At 42.7% G+C, this 18,933-nt stretch overlaps 1 protein-coding gene across 2 annotated transcripts in view; it reads right to left on the bottom strand.

Moving 5' to 3' along the window:
- MYZAP (myocardial zonula adherens protein) overlaps positions 1-18,933 on the bottom strand; it is a 272,628-nt gene that overhangs the window by 213,106 nt on the left and 40,589 nt on the right. The gene's annotated exons all lie outside the window — the stretch shown is intronic.

The following is an 18,933-nucleotide window of genomic DNA, read 5'->3' as shown; positions in this document are numbered from 1 at the left end:
ATTATCCTAGCAGAGATCAGAATGACCCCACAAAAGACTCTGGGTTACTCCCCATTTGAAATACTAATGGGTAGGCCTTTTCCTACACCCTGGGCTAAGAAACCACTAGTAATACAGGAAGGAGATCTAGAACTCATCAGAGAAGAGTATGTCAGGTCCCTGATAACAAAACTGAATGAAATTGAACATGAGGTTGTTTGTAAAAACCCTTTGAATCCACAGGAACCTACACACCCCTTTAAAGTCGGAGACAGAGTCGTGGTGAAGGTGCTCCCCAGGAACAAGAGCCCAGGAGACTTCACCTATGGTCCAGAGACAGAGGTCGTAGCAGTTACCCGAACAGCAGTCCTGACAGAGGAAAGTCCTACCTGGATCCATGCATCCCGAGTAAAAAAGGTTCCTAGACCAGACCTAGAGAGGGAAGCAAGTGATTCCAGTGAGGTACGAACCGGGGCAGACAGCCCTGACCTCCCACCTAGCGAAGAAAGAAGAACAGAAGAAGATGAGGAACCTGTCCCCTATCTTTATCCTGGGGACTATCTCGATAGCCCTACTGGCCCTCATTCACCTCACAATATGTGAAGTCGACATCACACAAACAGATGGGGTCCCCACCTTGTGGTACAATTCCTCCAATACACACGTAGCCACATACATCCTTGATTATTTCATGTTCCCTAAACTTGCTGACAACAAACATTTCATACAGCAGAAAAGGAAATCAGGAATGTCTGAGACAGTATATATTTGTGTTACTGACGAATGGTACTATGACATTAGATATTATGGATCTAATTGTAATTCCTGGGAAGCTGTGGGGTGGAATACAGGAACAGATTGGGGATATCGCCCATCAGCTGCCAGAAACAGATATGGTCAACATCTGAACCTACTTCAAAGATTGTCTATTCATAAAATGGAAGAGGGCCCAGACTCATATCGGTTCAGGCTAAACATAGTGCATCCCAGCAACCGGGATAATGCAACTTATGTAGTTGGTATATGGTGGCAAGCAGGATACTATAGTGCAAGACAAAGGTTTTATTTATGGGATATGTACAAAAACCCAAAATATCAGCCCAAAATTGACCCCCAAAATAAACCCTTAAAACCCCATATTTCCACTTTTAAGGATATGGTTGCCATTAATGACCCTACTTTTAAAGACACTTTAGCCATTGAAACTGGTTTCTCTGACATTAATTTCTGGTTAGAATGGATGAAGTATAGTGCTAGCAAACATAATAAAAGTAACTGTTATGTCTGTGGCAAATCTAGGCCCCACCTAGGTACAGTGCCCCTTAATATACCCCTAGAACAGGAAAATTGTTTTTTCAGCCTTTTTAATGACACCAAAACAAATGACAGTCAGTGCGAAATGTGGAAAAGGGAATATCCCATATTGTCAAAAAATCCCAACCCAGGAAATACCATAACCATATATCCTGGAAACTATACCTGTTATACATCTAACATCACCCCAGGGAGAAATTTAAAAACCTTCCCACCAGGGTATTGTGCAAATAAAAGAACAACTGTTTTAGTCAACCAAACTAGATCACTAGGCGACATTTATTATATATGTGGGGATATGAAGCTTAGAACTAAATTAAACACACCATGGTATGGTGAGTGTGCCCTGGCCAAAGTCATAATGCCACTCCTAATGATCACCGATGACCCCAATCCTCCCTCTAATACTCCTGCTAATCGAAAGAAAAGAGCACTCCCAGGAGGTAGCTTTGACCCCCACGTGTACATTGATGCTATAGGGGTCCCAAGAGGTGTTCCAAATGAGTTCAAAGCTAGAGATAAGGTGGCTGCGGGTTTTGAGTCATTGTTCCCTATAGTAACTGTAAATAAAAACGTAGCCTGGATTAATTATATATATTATAATCAACAAAGATTTGTTAATGATACCAAAGATGCTCTTAAAGGTATAGCTGAACAGCTAGAAGCCACTTCCCAAATGACATTTCAAAATAGAATGGCCCTTGACATGATTCTAGCAGAAAAAGGCGGTACATGTGTTTACATTAGTAAGGTGGAAGGCTGTTGTACATATATTCCTGACAACACTGGTCCCAATGGTAAGGTTACTTTAGCCATAAACAAGTTAGAAACCTTATCCATAGAACTCAAGAAAAATTCAGGTATTGATAACCCATGGAGCCAATATTTTGGGTGGTTTGAAAATTGGAAACAGGCTCTTGTGCAAATAAGCATATTCATACTTGTAACTTTAATTCTTTTAGGCATTATAGTTTATTGTGTAATTCCCTGTGGAAAGAAACTTACCTCCAAAGGCATTGATAAGGCCCTGATGTACTATGATATAACCCCCAGTCCTGTCACCTCCTCTGATAGTAAGGGACCCGACGATTATGCCCAATATCTCAAGAACTGGAGGAACAAGAAAGGAGCCTCACTTAAGAATCATGTCATATAACAATCATGATTCTAAGAGGGGATTGAAGGGTTAAACATGCTATATGAATTGTTATGTGTTTGAATAGACACGTACGCACTCTCTACAAGATGCCTTTGTCTGTTCATATAATATAAGGCTTGTGTGTGTCTTATCTTCAAGGACAATTACATACTAGATCAAAACTGTTACTTCTGTTTGTTACTAAAATATCCTGCATGTAATGTCGTATGCTACTTCTATTTATCCAATCATATGCTTGCACATATTGTATACACCCATGTTTCTCTTCTATATAGTACGCTGTAATTTATTAAATAAACAGAGTGATTCTTAACTACATGGTGTCGTGTATTATCTGTAACGTTAAGGATTGCTCTCACTGACGTCAGTGGCCATCACATCGAGGTAATCAAAGAGAGGTAGGGATCCTTTCACACATCACCCTATTTGTACACAGAATAATGCTGTAATGAAGTTTCATATACATAGGATAGAATATGGTCTAGACAGCATTATTAATAATTTTGAGATATGATACACTTTAATACAGACACAAATACAAAATAAAAACAACTTAAATTCAATTAAATACTCGTTCCTTTTAAAAATCAAATATGAATATTGATAATTGAGGTTGTCTGAACGCAAATATATGTTAAGTAATGCATATAGCAACCACACGGACAATTTACATTGTGGGATATCCACACACAATCAGCCACTGAGAAGCAGTCGCCGGCTGCATCATACAGTAATCATTGCGTATGTTGTCCCAGGGGTTGAGCACTTACAAGGGATACTCCTTCTACAGGCACATATGTCTCTGTTTGCAGGTTTGCCCCAGTCACATGTGAACACACCCTTACTAAACTTGGCCTACCGTAGCGTAGGCTACACTTTCTCACTTTTTTTCTCTGGTGGCTCTTTGCTACACCCATGCACAACACCTGCTTATATTACATTATATGCTACATACTGTACATGGGGGGGGGGGAGATGTATTAAGCCTGGAGGAGGCATAAAGAAGTGATAAAGCAGTGATAAGTGCAAGATGATAATGCACCAGCCAATCAGCTCCAATATGTAAATTGACAGTTATGAGCTGATTGGCTGGTGCGTTATCACCTTGCATTTATCACCACTTTATCACTTCTTTATGTCTTCTCCAGGCTTAATACATCTGCCCCACGGTTAGGGTCTTGCAGTATAGCAGGCATTCCCAACCAGTCCTCAAGGCACACTAACAGTGCATGTTTTAGTGATATCCAGGCTTCAGCACAGGTGACTTAATTAGTAGCTCAGTTATTTTGACTTAACCATCTGTGCTGCAGCCTGGATATCACTAAAACCTGCACTGTTGGTGTGCCTTGAGGACCATGGTTGGGAATGCCTGCAGTATAGGGTACACACAGACAGTTATGCTTTACTAGAACATATTTAAGTGATGTGGCTGACTGAGAATAAACAGCCCTAAAGGTCCGTACGCACGGAGCGATTTTGACTATGAGCAATTTACCTTGAACTGGCAGTAGGCGATTTTGACTATCTTTACAAGCGATTTTGACTAAGTGTGCCATCGATTTTGGCTATGGGCGATTTTGACTAACTCATTTAGCTAGGGGGATGCTTTTACTTTTCCAGCGACTTAGTGAAAATTGACTTGCCTGCACAGTCTATTTTTCCCAGCTATAGCGACCTGGCGGGGACGCACATCGCTTTCGCTCGCTGTATACACACGGAGCATTATGCACTAACTTTCTTAGAGATTTTGACTATATATTCAAATGCACTGAGCCATATCTCTTTGTGTGTACACACTTTTACAGTTATATGCATTTCTTAATATATGACATTTTTGTGTTTCACAAACCTACCTAAGTCAACACCACTTTGAAAGCAGTATTATTATTATTACTAAATTTTGTTTATAAGGCACCACAAGTGGTTTGCAGTGCTGTACATACAGTACACAATAGAACAATACAGGGTAAACACGACATCACATTACAGTAACCAAAACTAAAAACAGAGCACAAGTAACAATTAGCACCACAAATCACAATACACAATACAGCTGGAATGCAAGGTAAGCAAAGGATTAATCTGCAAACTACTAGGGAAGTGCAGCCGCTGGGAGAGATGAACGGCTATGAGTGAGAAGAGATGTGGGTTAGACGGCCGCTGGGTAGGTGAGGGCTGTAGGTGAAGTGTGAGAGAAGAGGGCTGTGAGAACAGGAGGGAAGAATGCCCTACTCCAAGGAGCTTATAGTCTAGGGGGAGAGGGAAGACAGATGGGAAGCGGTTAAAATACTGCCAGTCGGGATCCCGCCGGTCACAATACCAACATCGGAATCCTGGCAGGCGGTAAAATGCTGCCACGGGAATGCCGGCGACGCAGGCTATTCTCCCTCTGTGGGTGTCCACGACATCCATAGAGGGAGAATATAACCTGTGTATAAGCGCAGCGAGCCACTGTGCCCGCCGCGAGCCCGAAGGGGCTTTCTATCACTCGCCAGGCTGCCGGCATTCTGGCGGACAGAATCCCGCTGTCGGAATCATAACAGCTGGCACTGCGGCCCCTGGGGAATCGTATGTATTCCAGACAGATAGGTGACATGAGGCGCGCGCAAGCCTGAGGACAGGAAGTAAGCATGGTTGAGATGGCCAAGGCAAGAGACAGGGGGCGGGGAGAGTGACCTCGAAACTGGTTGTGTGGTGGAAGGGTATGCTTTGATGAACAGGTGGGTTTTTAGTGCCCATTTGAAGCTTTGTAAGGTTGAGGAGAGTCTGATAGAGGAAGCTCCTCAAAAATCTTTTGATCAGGATAGAGGAGAGGCGACGGTTATTGGCTGACCGGAGAGAGCGGGAAGGAGAATGTAGAGAGATGAGCTTGGAGATGTAGGGAGCAGCGGAGTTGGAGAGGGCCTTGTAAACAAGTGAGGGTGAGGAGCTTGAAGAGGACTTTGTAGGGGAACGGGAGAAAGTGCAGGTTTTGGTGAAGGGGAGTGGCAGATGTGGAGCGGTGGGAAATGAATATTAGTCTAACTGCAACACTGAGAACAGATTTGTGGGTAGCGAGATGGGAACGTGCGAGGCCAGTGAGAAGGCTGCAGTAGTCGAGCTGAGAAATGACCAGTGAGTAGATAATAAGTTTGGTCACATTCTGGAACCGATAGGACTGAGCTAGAGATTGAACTTGCGGGGTGAAGGAGAGGGAGGTGTCAAGAGTGACACCCAAGCAACAGAGTTGGGGAACAGGGGAGATTATGGTGCTGTCAACAGTGATAGAGATATGGGGGTGGCGGCCAGTGGTAGAGACATTGGATAGGGGGTAGGAAAATGATGAGTTCGGTTTTGTAGATGTTGAGCTTCAGTGAGCGCTCAGATATCCAGAAGGAGATGACTGAGAGGCAGCTGGATACTTGAGAGAGGATGGAGGGGAGAGGTCAGAAGTGGAGAGGTATAGTTGCAGTCCCCTATTATAGTCAATGGTGGAAAAATTGCGGTAGACAGCAAGGTTAATTGAGGTCACTCTTGTGGGTGCCCTCAATTAACCTTGCTGTCTACCACAGACCGCAATTTTCCCACTATTGACTATAATGGAGGACCACTATCCTCCATTATAGCCTATGCGCCTCGCCTGATTGACAGGCCAGAAGCGCACAGCCAATCAGGAGAGTGCTATAACGTGGCACTCCCTGATTAGCTGCCGGGTCCTCTAGTGACAGGAGTCACAGGGGTTCTCGGCATTCGGGGAAAGGGGATACATGTGTAAACATGTATCCCCTTTAGTTGTGTGGACTGAGTTCATTAGGTTTTTTTTTAACCCTGTGGATGCCTACTTGGAACAAAGAGGACCGATCTACACAGGATTCTAGGTGAGTATATTTTTTTTTACCGGTACCCAATGGATTCTACATGGACAAGGGGACCGAGGTGCTGTGTGGGACACTAGGTAAGTATGTGTGAGTGTGTAGGTGTGTGTTAATAAACTTTTACGTTCACGGTGTGTGTGTGTGTGTGTGTGTGTGTGTGTGTGTGTGTGTGTGTGTGTGTGTGTGTGTCTTGTCTTTTTTGGGGTATTTCTTTTGTTGTGGAACCACAGGTACCAGCGGGCCCGTTAATTCCCTGTATGCTGGTACTTGTGGTTCTCCAAGTACCATCATGCGGCGGAGGCTTACTGGGACTTGCAGTTCCACAACAAAAGACAATATTCTTTTTTGTTTTTTACACATCAGCTATGAAGACGGCACCCACAGCCCAGGGGTGGCGGCCATAGCCCCGGGCTTCATCCCTGGCCCTTGAGTGCCTGGAGGGGTGGGACCCATTTATTTTAGGGGTCCCCACTCCCCCAGGGAACTCTGGCCAGGGTTGACTAGTCAGGGGAGTGATGCTGCGCCTGTAGGGACCTATATAAAAGTGTCCCCCGGCTGCGGCATCACCTCCTTGGCTAGTGGAGCCCGGTGGTGGTTTAGAAAATACGGGGGACCCCTACTTCTTTTGTCTTCCGTATTTTTGGAACCAGGACCGGTCCAAGAGCCTGGTGCTGGTAGTTTAAATATGGGGGAACCCCAGTCAATTTTTTCCCCGTATTTTTGTAACCATGACCGGCTCAAAGAGGCCGAGGCTGGTTATGCTTTTTGGAGGTACCTGAAAGTCATTTTTAAAAAACAAATTTCAACACTTTCTTTACTGTTCCATACAGAAGCATGCACGGATCTCACTGATCTGTGCATGCTTCTGACTAAGTAATAAAAACATGACATAAAAACCGCATGTTTTTATTTCTAAAAATCGCATGTTTCCTTTACTAAAAATCACCAATAATCGCATGCGAATTCCATTTTAACCTTAAAATACGCAAAAACTCGCACGTTACAAACGTGCGATTTGGTGCGATTTTTTAGACACCTAAAAAAATCGTACTCTATTACATCTATCCCTGGGTCATGCACTACAACAGCCCTTGCTTTCACAACCAATACTGTGTAACATTAATGCTGACAAGAGACTTCTACATTTACATTTTTTATTTTATTTTATCACACCATGGGGTAAATTTACTAAGAATCGTATTTTCCCGTTTGAGGTCAAAGTTCAATCACGAATGACATCGAAAGTGTAAATATGCAACTTTTTGAATTGATTACGACTAATTTACTAAGCTGCCGTATTCTGCATTTTCGGTTTTTCCGATGTCGATGTCATTCGTTTTTTTAGGCAGTGTTTTACGTGAGTGACTTGTAAAACACTGCCGACTTTAATACAATGAATCTCGGCCGGATCTGAGAGATCCGTGCAGGGCTTCATTGTGCACCTTGTAAAAAAAAAAATGTTTAAACTTAAAAAAAAAATTGCGTGGGGTCCCCCCTCCTAAGCCAAACCAGCCTCGGGCTCTTTGAGCCGGCCCTGGTTGCAAAAATATGGGGAAAAAATTGACAGGGGTTCCCCCATATTTAAGCAACCAGCACCGGGCTCTGCGCCTGGTCCTGGTTCCAAAAATACGGGGGACAAAAAGCATAGGGGTCCCCCGTATTTTTGAAACCAGCACCGGGCTCCACTAGCTGGACAGATAATGCCACAGCCGGGGGTCACTTTTATACAGTGCCTTGCGGCCGTGGCATCAAATATCCAACTAGTCACCCCTAGCCGGGGTACCCTGGGGGAGTGGGGACCCCTTCAATCAAGGGGTTCCCCCCCAGCCACCCAAGGGCCAGGGGTGAAGCCCGAAGCTGTCCCCCCCATCCAATGGGCTGCGGATGGGGGGCTGATAGCCTTTGTTGAAAGTAATGAATATTGTTTTTAGTAGCAGTACTACAAGTCCCAGCAAGCCTCCCCCGCAAGCTGGTACTTGGAGAACCACAAGTACCAGCATGCGGCGGAAAACCGGGCCCGCTGGTACCTGTAGTACTACTACTAAAAAAATACCCCAATAAAGACATTACACACACACCTTGAAAGTATAACTTTAATGCATACATACACACCACCATATACACATACTTACCTTATGTTCACACGAGGGTCGGTCCTCTTCTCCAGTAGAATCCATGGTGTACCTGTTGAAAAAAACCTACTCACCAAATCCAGTGTAGAGGGCTCCTCGGATAATCCATTTGTAATCCACGTACTTGTAAAAATAAAAAAACGGGACACCCGACCACGAACTGAAAGGGGACCCATGTTTTCACATGGGACCCCTTTCCCCGAATGCCAGAAACCCCCTCTGACTGATGTCTAAGTGGGTTTCTTCAGCCAATCAGGGAGCGCCACGTTGTGGCACCCTCCTGATCGGCTGTGTGCTCCTGTACTGTCTGACAGGCGGCACACGGCAGTGTTACAATGTAGCGCCTATGCGCTCCATTGTAACCAATGGTGGAAACTTTGAGGTCAGCGGTTGACCGAAAGTGACCTCACCGCTGACCACAAATACGCCTGCAATTTGGTAGAAATCGGTCATTTACTAAAAAGTGCAAAATACAAACACTGCCGACAATAGCCAAACACTGCCGTGCTAAAATACAAATCGTGAAAAAGTGCTAAAAAAAAACAGACCTGCTTTTTTATCCCGTGTTTGTATAGGCATGCACGGATCCATGAGATCCGTGCATGTTTATCAGTGGGAAGGGGTGGGAAATGTTATAATTTAAAAAAAAAAATGCGTGGGGTCCCCCCTCCTAAACCAAACCAGCCTCGGGCTCTTTGAGCCGGCCCTGGTTGCAAAAATATGGGGAATAAATTGACAGGGGTTCCCCCATATTTAAGCAACCAGCACCGGGCTCTGCGCCTGGTCCTGGTTCCAAAAATACGGGGGAACCGTATTGATTCGTGATTTTTTCCTAGGACTTCCAAAATATTACGAATGCCCTCATCACTGCCGTGATTTTTGCTTAGTAAATTACCGAGATGACACTTTGAAGAAAAAACGGCATCTCGGTCAAAATCGGGACCTTAGTAAATATACCCCCATGATTCCATAAATATAATAGTTCTCCAATCCTCCACCCTATCAGTGACTGTCTGCTCGCCCTGACCTTGGGTATAGGATTACTGAGTACTTGTAACTGATTTCCACCCACGACTCATGCCAGCTTCAGCGAGCTGCCCTACCTATACCACAGTTATCTGTCCTGCCCAGTCTGTGGTGTGGTGTGATATTAATATTTGGTTCTTATGCTATTTACTTATACTATGGCATGTTTGTTGTGTATTGTACAGTACCTACGCTATACTACCCTGTTACTATCAAATGTTTTGTATGTGTACCCTGGTATGGTGCTGCGTACATCTTGTGGTGTGTTATCATTAAAAGTTAATACTGGAAATCACTGTAGCATTTTGTATGCAGTCACACACACAATATAGGCATCCTGCATATCATTTTAATCAGCAGAAGCTACATGTGCATCCTATTACATTACTTTTCATCTAAAAAATGCAAAAAAAGATGCTTGGCGTTACACAGTCACGCGGCACTCATGCATTATGTGTAACGCGACTTACAATATAGCGCACAGAGCAAAGATGTTAGAGAACACATCTGTAGCATACCACTGTTAGGACCTGATTCATAGCTGTATGCAAAGCAGTAACAGCTGCGACAGTTGTCACTGCCACTTCTGCTAAATGATGCTAACGCAGCAGGAGGAGTCTTGTGTAAATAGACGGCTCCTGCCGGATTCTGTGATCTGCTCCTGCGTCCGAAAGATGCAGCATCGGATCACCTGATCACTTATGTGAACATCGGCCATCTAAGTGACCCTGAGGTTACTCAGAATGGCCGGGCTGTTCAGGCTAGTAAATTTGCATTGAAAGACACAGACACTGGCCTATGCACTCCCACAAAATGGGGACAACAACTCTGCCCAGCGCCGGCCATGCCCTGCCGCCAAATGACTTAGAGGCACTGCGTCTGATGATACAGGACCCGTTATGCACATGTGCAGTCCTTCCACCATTCCACCATTGTAGCTGTATGCAGTCCATTGGGTTTGCGTACAACTATGAGTCAGGCCCTTAATGCCCAGATTCTCACGTGTGGACAGAAAGGTAAAACAAATTAAAAAAACTATTCAAACAAATGAACTACTAGCAGAAAAATGTTGGATACAATCAGCAAAACAGTAGGTACACTATATGAGAGCAACAAGAAATTTACTAACTGATCCAAGTAGTAACGTCATCCAGGGGCATTAAAGGGAGGGGTCATTCTGAATCAAACACATTGCCCCAACAGGAGTAAAACACATTGCCCCAACAGGAGTAAAACACATTGCCCCAACAGGAGTAAACACACTGCCCCACACAGGAGTAAACACATTGCCCCACACAGGAAAAAAACTGCCCCCCGCAAAAAAAAATATAAAACATATATTAAATTGCCCCAGCCAAACTGACCTGTCATTGAGGAGCTCCCAAGTTTGGCGGCAGCCTCAGTGCGATGGGCAGAATGGCAGCCGGCTATGGACACAACCACGCCCACCAGCCTTGATCCCAGCTTTGGCAGCACTGCCCCCATAGCAGACCCTGTACCCATTTCCCCCATCAACCCGGATCTCCAACTGCATCACATGTAACAGCCTCAGCCAATAAGAATCAGCCTGATTTCCGTGGCTCCAGCATGCTGCAGCAAGCCAATAAGAATCAGCCTGATTCTTATTGGATACTGCTGAGCTGGCTGCTGCAGACTGCATCCACAGCTAACGACCAGTCAATCGTGATCAACCTTTTGGCCACCTCTGCTCTACACAGTTCAAACTAAATTGACATGTATTCTCTTTCTATACTTAAAAATTCTCTAACATCAGGCCAACATTGCTACCAACATTATCTGGTCTACTAAGCTTACCCGGCTGTCGGGATCCCGGCGCCCATCATACCGGCGCCGGGATCCTGACTGCCAGAATGCCGGCAGCGGGGTGAGCGCAAAGGAGCCCCTTGCAGGCTTCCTGCGCTCGGCACGCTGCGGGCATGGTGGCGCGCTATTTATTCTCCCTACAGGGGTGTCGTGGACACCACAAGAGGGGAAATAGTTGTCGGTATCCCGGCAGTCGGGATCCCGGCCCCAGTATGCTGAGCGCCGGGATCCCGACAGCCAGGACATCGCGTGCCTAAGCGCTTTTTATCCATATAATCTGGCTGGACCAATATGCTATATGTAGCACTTTCTTTTACCTATGTACTATAAATATTTTCTAGTGCTCTGTAGATTGTAAACATGTCTGTTAATATTCAAACAGGATTTACACAACTGCGCCTGCTTGCAAAATAAATTGTCAGTTTAAGTGAAAGAACCACGGAATAATATGTAGTATGAAAAAAACTGACGTTTATTTGTATATAAATAGTATAGGGTCAAAATTTTCATTTACCCAAATACATGAAAAAAATGATAGTGATAATCATGAAGTTAGGCAAAGAATGATGATAAAGAAAAATAAAAAATAAAAAAATTATATAAAAATAAAAAATAATGATAAAAAATGTAATATAAAAATGAAAAATAGGAAGTGGAAATGAAAAAATTGGAAAAAATATGTCTAAGTCCCAAAATGTCTGGTGTGAGCAGAGTGTGGCGTCCCACCTCTTTTCCACCTTACTGTCGTTTTGTACTATCCGGTATCACAGTATAAAATAATATTTCTGGATTAGCAGGAATGTTGAATTTCACAGTTGGTCACAGTATCGCTGTGGGGTACCCCAATCTGGACAGTGGTGGGATGAGGTGAGCAGGGTGAAGGTAAAATTAAATATCCCCGGACTCCCCGCTAACCTCCTCCGTCCTGTGCAGCAGGAGACGTCCGCAAACACAGACGTCTGCCAGTGTTCAAAACCGGAGGGACGCGGTCATGCCTCTGGGGGGAAGGTATCAACGACTTCTGGACCCACAAGGGGACTGTCCGCCGTGAACCTTCCCTCCTACGGGGTGTATTACCTTTTCTCCTGCGCTCGATCCCGTCACACACTTCCACAGAAGGTTTAGACGTAGGAATTCTGAACAAAAAAGAACACGAATTCATAAATAATGACAATCCCATACTTCCAGTATTTTATTATTTGCCAAAAGTACATAAAGACAGACATAACCCACCAGGTCGACCGATCATATCAGGAATAGGCTCTCTCACATCGAATCTATCACAGTATATAGACTAATACCTTCAGACATACGTAAAAACACAAAAATCATACATAAAGGACACCACTGACATCATCAGAACACTGAGAGACGTCACTTGGGCAGACGACTACTGGATATGTAAAAGTGACGTCACCTCACTGTACACAGTAATTAACCAAGAACAGGGAATATCAGCTGTACAACATTTTCTTTCTTTAGATCAGAATCTAGACCCAAGACAAACAGAATTTATCATAGAATGCATAAGATTCATCTTAGAACACAACTATTTTTGGTTCAACGACACATACTACAGACAGACCAAAGGAACAGCCATGGGGACCAGGTTTGCTCCGAGTTATGCCAATCTATTCATGAGCCACTGGGAGGATACCAACATATGGTGCGGGCATGGCTTTAGGGCAAACTTGGTCCTATGGCGAAGATACATAGACGACGTGATCTTCATCTGGCAGGGCACAGAAGAAAGACTTTTAGATTTTCTCAAATACATCAATGCAAACAATAAGAATTTGGTTTTTACCACAGAACACAGCAAATCGACAGTGAATTTCTTAGATATAACGGTTTTCATAGAAAATTCTACCATCCATACAAAAACTTTTCAGAAGAGTGTAGACGTGAATAGCTACATTCTAAACAGTAGTGCACATCACCCGAACTGGCTAAAGAGCATCCCACTAGGCCAGTTTAAACGGATTAGAAAAAACTGTACAAAAATAGAGGATTTCGAAACACAAGCAGAAGAAATGAAATGCCAATTTATAGATAAAGGCTACAAGGAAGATACTCTGGAGAAAGACTTAGAAAAAGCAAAAGAAATAGACAGGAATACCCTCCTAACATACAAGAATAAAGACACAACAAATGAAGCTTTCAAAACAGCCTTCATTACACAATACAGCACAAACAACCGGCAGTTAGAAAAAATCCTATACAAACACTGGCATATTCTACTAGAAGACGACATCTTAGCAGACAAACTCCCATCAAGGCCAAAAGTTATCTACAAAAGAGCACCAGACCTTAAATCAAGATTATCACATAGTCACCTTAGAAAAGTAGAAAAAATACAGACTACCATGCTAGGACAGAAACTCAACAAAGGTTTTTTTCATTGTGGCACCTGCAACTACTGTAGAACACACAAAGTGAGCACCAAAAGGGTCACCAACTTTATTTCCAACAAAACAGGAGAAGTTTTTGATATACAAGAACACATCTCATGCCACAGCAAAGGGGTGATCTACCTAGCTGAATGCCCGTGCAAACTACAGTATGTAGGGAGAACAACTAGACCCCTTAAAACGAGAACAGCTGAACATGTCAGAAACATCAAACATGGTTTAGAAACACACAATTTGTCACAGCATTTCAAAGAAACACACGACAGCAACTCGACAGGTTTGAAGATACTGGGAATTAAGCTAGTACCACCAAATTGGAGAGGAGGAGACTTTTTGAAAAAAATAAACAAAGAGGAATTAAGATGGATGTACACGCTAAAAACACTGAGACCACAGGGTTTGAACTTAGACAATGAAGTGAGGTCAATAGTGATGAACTGATGGATATTCAGAGCCTATATTCTGTCTAGTTTATTTAATGGCTAGCATGACATCACAAAACGTCAGTATTACATTTCATAGCACCATAATTATGTTCCAGTGCACCAACAACATGTAAGAAGATACATCCTGTTATATCATGTAAAGGTCTTTTGCATAACCTCAGTTCATCCACGTATTTCAAAAAACCAGCAATTACGCATAACCACTAAATCAACACACAACAATTGGGTATAACTACTGGGAAATAGCTTTTCTCACTATAAGCTGTACCTTCTATTATACCAATAATCATCAAAGGAAGTCAATATAAACAATGTATTTCATTTATTTATTCCCGTAGATAAATTGATAATATATATCAACATAAAAATATAAAATGTTTTGTGTTAGACTGTATACATACGGCTAAATCAATCATTTCTAAAACAAACGAAGAAAGGAAAAAAAAAAAAAAAAAATCCAGAAATATTATTTTATACTGTGATACCGGATAGTACAAAACGACAGTAAGGTGGAAAAGAGGTGGGACGCCACACTCTGCTCACACCAGACATTTTGGGACTTAGACATATTTTTTCCAATTTTTTCATTTCCACTTCCTATTTTTCATTTTTATATTACATTTTTTATCATTATTTTTTATTTTTATATAATTTTTTTATTTTTTATTTTTCTTTATCATCATTCTTTGCCTAACTTCATGATTATCACTATCATTTTTTTCATGTATTTGGGTAAATGAAAATTTTGACCCTATACTATTTATATACAAATAAACGTCAGTTTTTTTCATACTACATATTATTCCGTGGTTCTTTCACTTAAACTGACAATTTCTTTTGCAAGCAGGTGCAGTTGTGTAAATCCTGTTTGAACTTTAATTACTGGAGGTTTCTGGGTTTAACCTCTCACACGTACTGCTGCCACCCCAGTATTACTTATATAAGTAGAGCGTTGGTCACATTTACAAATAAACAATGTCTGTTAATATACCAGCCTTGTTTTATTACTGTGTTCCCAATTGTAAAGTGGAATGAAATATGCTTTTTATATATATATATATATATATATATATATATATATGCACACACTTATGGGTGGTATTCATGTGACTGGCGTGCTGCACTCGCCCCTCCCTGGATCCCGGCGTCGGGATGCTGTCGGGATCTCGGCGTCAGTATGCTGACCGGCGGTCAGGAGACCATTGGTCAGCCATACCACACCCATTCATACACCCATTCATACACAGGGTGATTCAAAAGTCGCAGTACACCCTTTTGTTTCAAAAACTGTGCAGAAAATGGGAATACTAATTTAGATTCAAGATGGCCGATTTTAAGATGGTGCCTATGTACACAGTCTTGAGGAAGGGATCAGGTTGTCCCGAAACGCGATGGTGTTACCCTGCGGTGCCATTATCTTCAGACGGATTCCTTTGGACTGATCTTGCTGTGATTGGGGAATTAGACGCAGGGAGCAGGGTATTTTCCCAGGGTACCCTGCCTTTTCGACACCTGCGACTCCATCTACCTGCACGGGTAGGATTCTTGTTCCCTATACAGCTAGTTCCATTCTTTAATTTTTGTCAGTCAGGTCAGGTGTATGTATTTACTAATTGTTGTGTAATAAATACCACTTTTTTCATTCACTCTGACAATTGGTGTATCTAACCATACATCTATAGTTAAACCACCTTCCAGATTAAGGTTTTTAACACTCAGAATATTCACAGGGATCAGCGCCATTTGTTCTCATTGGGAGTATCTATAGGGAGCTCCAGTACTATCCCAGGCCTGCTAAAGAACTCCTACACCACGCAGTCTTTTCACCCCACTTTTTCTGTTTGATACCCTAAAAGATAAGCCACCTCACCCATACCCTACTGGAGTATTCAGTTTTCCCATTTCCTGCACAGGGTGGATAGATAGATAGATAGATAAAAAATATTTGTTAACTTATAACCAAGGGGTCAATCAATTAGGTGCTCGTTGCCTTTTTCTCCGCTAGTTTGCATTGCAAATTCATTTTGCAGTCTGATTAGAAACTCGCAATGAACCAGAGTAAACTCGCATTTTTCTATTTGAACCACACTGAGGGTAAGAGATTGAAGGGAAAATATGTATTTTAAAGTTAAAATGTTGGGACACCATGCAGAACCGCTTCGGCACCCCCCTAAATGACTAATTAGGGATTTGGAAGTTTTCAATTAGCTTAATTGGGTCAATAATTTAATGTCATTTTTGGAAGTAAAAAAATAAATAAAAATGGGCTCAAATTACGCCAAAATCAACTTTTTTCAAATGTATTTAATTTTTTGCATTTTTCATTTAATTCCTTTATAATTAAACGAAATGTGTAAGCTTTTTGCATTATTTTACTGGATATATGTCCAGGCACTATTGTCATATCTGGTTTTCTAAGCGGCTGTTAAACAGAGATAGTCAGTCTCCTAAGAACTAACAACACATATTCTTTGCTCTAGGCACAGTATTAAGCCAGTGTGGGACAGTTTTATGTGATGATAAAGCCTCTTTGGTTAAATGATCCAGTCTTTTTGGTATATTTACCAGTCCTGTGGATTTCTCTGGATTTGTCCACTTTAGGGATGGTCCAAATCAAAGCAATGGGGTCAAACGCATTTATAGATTGAGATTCCCTTTGTCCACAGGGGAATTGGGAATGTTGGTGGAATTCCCAGTGGCTGTGAATGTCCAAACGTGGTCCCGAAATGATTCCTGGCTGTGGACAGGTTCCAGAGGCTGGCCAACTAACGCGTTTCACTGTCTTTTTGGCATTTTTATCTTTACATATAAACTGTTCATTTCCCACACTGGCTTAATACTGTGCCTAGAGCAAAGAATATATTATTTCCTACCAGAGATTAGCAAAATAGTAATTGTTCATATGTATTTTATGGAGACATTTTAATCAATATCTGTGGAATAATAAATTGTTCTGTATTTTTCTAGCACCTGTCTGTATTTGTATCAGTGCTGTTATATATTTGGTAAACTTTTTGCATTATTTTTACTTTAAAAAAAAAAAAAGCACTAATCAGCCATTTGACACTTTTTTTTACAAGTGTCTATTATTTTCCTTTTGCCCACTAACGTCCCTCTATACGAAACTGTCACCTTTTTGGGGTCCAGGAAAGTTTCCCCACTTTTTGATGCACTTCTCCCACATTGTAGAAAATTTGCATCCCCCCACTGTGGGTACTGTGAATAGGCATTTTTAATTGGATTACAGAATTCTCGGGTGCGTGCATACGTGCGAAGTCTGTTTCATAAAACAAACTCGCACCTTGGATTGGATTGACACTCCCAAAGGGTTATTGTGTTAAGAGTACTGTCTTTTCCATACTAAACACTATATTTTATATTTGCAGTGTCTGCTTTCAAAGTAGAAATAAATGTACAAAAATATGGGTATAAACATAGGAGCATATTTTTTTTTATTTTTTTAAATAACTGTGTGTGTGGGGGGGGGGGGGGGTGATCTCATCACTTCATACCATATGACTACAAAGTACCAACAGGATTTGTGGAAGCAGCAGCGCAAAGACTGAGGGCCTAATTCAGTGTGAGTTGCAGATGTGCAAAATAGAAAAAAAACGCACACCTACAACTTTTTGCTCTTGACATGCGGGGGGTCGCCCAACACAGGGCATGTCGACCCCGCATGCCGGGTTCTGCCCCTCCCCCCCCATGCAAACATTTGAGCGCATCGCTCTCACATGTTAGGGGTTGCCCTCTGCCTACGCAGCCTAGCGTTGTCCGGACCGCTCCCCTAATATGCAGCCGCAATGCCCCCTCACGCTCATTTCACAGGGGTGTTTACAATGATTTGGCAAAAAATATTTAGGAATACCTAGTACTTTTTACTATTATAATGTATTATTCACTGTGGGGCTTATGCAATGTTAGGAGTAAAGGAAAAAAAAAGAGGGATGCAAATGCATTTAGTGTTCTGCATGCAGGGAAAATACTGGCTGCTTTCACACGTACTGGGCAGCTTTGTTTTGACACTGAAATTTAGAATGAAGCTAGACACACCCCTTCCCAACGCTAAGGGGTGTATAGAATTAGCTGTGGGGCTTGCTGCGGGCTTGTAGCAGTGACCAGGGCTATCCAGTTGCAGCCCATGGTAAGTCCGCAGGCTCCATTTACCATGGATTTCTGTTTACACCCTCCTGAGATGCGAACAGAAACCTGCGTGAATTGATGATGTTTGCCCTTACCGCAGCAGCCACGAGCATGTAAACCCAACGGAGCTTTGGGCGCTAAGGGCCTGATTCCAAGAAGTACAGTAATGCAGCGATTTTATCCACAACTCAACTGCAGATATCAGCAAGTGAAGCTGCCGCCCAGAAATGAAAAGAGACGCCTACCAGAGCTAACACAACTCCTTTGCAATTGCATAAACATACGCAGCCTATACAACAAGGAACATCGGGCTGAATGGTAGACCTACGGCTATGCAGACTGGACCCAGCAGTCCTCACGCAGGTGCCATGTTTTTGTATTTTAAGGAAAGCAGCTAAAGGCAGATACACGCCCCAAAAACGGCCATCACACTCCTGCATTTTTACAACCACTAACTAACACCATGTTAACGCCCCCAAACGGTCACTTCTTGTCAGTCACTTTGCAAAGGAATCCTCATTGCAAGCGCAACACCTTGACACATGCACAATGCAAATGCAGCACATGTGCAGTCTGCCATTAATTGCTCCGTTGCGTGAAACATTGGCTTTGCATACTTCTCTGAATCAGTCCCTTAATCCAGAA

Source organism: Pseudophryne corroboree, chromosome 6, assembly GCF_028390025.1.
Source record: "Pseudophryne corroboree isolate aPseCor3 chromosome 6, aPseCor3.hap2, whole genome shotgun sequence".
Taxonomy (NCBI): Eukaryota; Metazoa; Chordata; class Amphibia; order Anura; family Myobatrachidae; genus Pseudophryne; species Pseudophryne corroboree.
Note: the sequence above shows the minus strand (reverse complement) of the source record. Positions and strands in the feature narration are given on the sequence as shown.